The following is a 2,202-nucleotide window of genomic DNA, read 5'->3' on the forward strand; positions in this document are numbered from 1 at the left end:
AAAAAAAGAGAGAGGAGAGGGAAAAAAAATACCCAGATGAAGGTTTTGTTCAGTGCGTTCATCTGAAAATAGATCTCTGTAATTCGAAAGTGATAAGAATAGATGGAGAAAAGGAGAAGTGGTGGGGGCTCTCAGAAAAATAAAATAAGAAAAAAAAAAAGAGGAGAAATATGTAAACTTCTTTAAAAGAACAGATATTCCACCAAGTATATAATGAGGTTTTGATCTTTCAGGGGACAATGACATGGGTGAATGCTGTGGCCTTTTGATTTGCAGGTTACATCTGGTCTTAAAGGCACAGCGGTTTCCGTGGCCTCTCTGCCCAGAAGTTGCAGTGGAAGATTATTTTTTGGTGGGGGGTGTGTGGGGGGGGGAATTCTTCCTACAAAACAACATATCTCAGGCTCCTCTGTCTTATTTTAAGATGCAGAATTCATCCCAGAAATACCACCGGACAGCCTGTGTGCCTGGTACAATCGCTGTCACTGAAACTAACATGAATTGAGATTAATTTTTATCACTTCAGAGGATTTTTATTCCTCTCCCTAGGAAAAAAAAATCCTCCTTCTCTGAGGTGTCTGTTTTAAAATTAATAGTAGGATAAGGCTGGTGGGGGTATTTAGATATCAGATGGCAATTGCTCAGTGATTATTGCATTTTGATTTAATCTGACAGAACTGATCTTGCACCATGAAATCTGTATTTTCACAGGAAAATAGGAGTTGCCATACTGGAACAGACCATTTGTCCACCCAGGCCAGTGCCTGGACCTGTCCATGGGGGTAGCAAATCCCTCCTGTACTTGCACCCTCCACAAATACTTCTTGTTTCTCACTGGGGGGGGGGGGTACAGTGTTCCTCCTTGCTCCTGGCTGTCAGTTCCTCCACACCATTCAGGCATTTCTTTGCCCTGAAACTTTTTTTTTTACCCAGCTAAGTGCAGCCACCAATATTATTTCTGCCCACGGAAACACTGCAAACTCCTTCTGGAGCGTGCCTGGAGGTGACAGGGACGTTGTCATCTGCTCAGGTGTGGGAGGGCAGGCACTCCCCCCATCCTCTCCCCACCCTCCTCTCCTGTAATTCGGTCAAAGAAAAGGGGGCACAAGTGAAAACAGGATGATTTGTTCGGGTTTCTTTCTCTGCAGCTGGGAGCCTGCCTTATTAATATTATCTGGGCTGGGAGCGTGCAGTGTTTCCTCAGGCATCTCTTCTGAGTCATTTTATCATTATTCATAGGGATAAAAATGGCCCAAACCAAGGATCCATTTAGGGTTGCCTGTCAGATCCACTAAGGTAATTGGCTCCATTTCTTCATTCCCATTCTAAATTAAAATAATTTTATTAAGTGGTACAGTAGGTGTTTCACCTGTGTCACCAGCTGCCTATTAGAGCCAGAAAGGGCTTTTCCACATTATTTCTGTCTGTTCTTACAACATTATGTCATCGTATTCCACGTTACTTCGTGTCAGAGGTGGCGCAGTCTCCCGTACTTAAGTCCAATGGTTACAAAATGTAGGTCCAAGATGCCCTTTTTGGGGCGAGGGCAGAATCAAACACACTTGACTGTTCCAGCTCTGCTTGCTGCTTCCCAGATAGAATTCACACAGCAGGAAAAAGCACTGTGAGGCTGAGAGCAGGGTCCGTGGCATGACTGAGAGAGTACTGCTGATGACAACGATGAGCTGGTGGTGGTGGTGATGTTCTCAGCTTTTGGAGGGGAAGAGCTGGTGTGAGAGCTGTGCTGTGCCTGGGCCTGGGAGGAGAACACCTGGATGGGTCCCTAAGGAGGGAGAAATGTGTGGCACCGCTGGTCTTGGCAGGGAGCAGCCATGGGCGGTCTTGCTGGTGGCACTAAGGTGAAGCTAAATAACAGAGCATGGCCAGGTGTGCTTAGGGTTAGTTTCTTCTTCACAACAAGGTGGTTCTTCCTCCTGGAAATCTGTCTGGGGTCACTAGTCCCACTTTGAAGAACTGAGATGAGGCTGGAAAGCACTGTGGTAAAGACATTCTGTGCCAAAATAAGGAGTTTGCAGCTCCCAGGTTCATGTTTGGCGCATCCAGCTGTGTCAGTCAGGGAGGGGGGCTGTGCATCCAACAGCAGTGTTTGCATTTAGTGTTCAAATACAGCATGAAGCATGTCCAGACAATTTTTGGCAGGTGGATAAATGCATTTTTGAGTGTCCATGTGAATTAGACTTC

This window comes from Melospiza georgiana, chromosome 3, assembly GCF_028018845.1.
Source record: "Melospiza georgiana isolate bMelGeo1 chromosome 3, bMelGeo1.pri, whole genome shotgun sequence".
Classification (NCBI taxonomy): domain Eukaryota; kingdom Metazoa; phylum Chordata; class Aves; order Passeriformes; family Passerellidae; genus Melospiza; species Melospiza georgiana.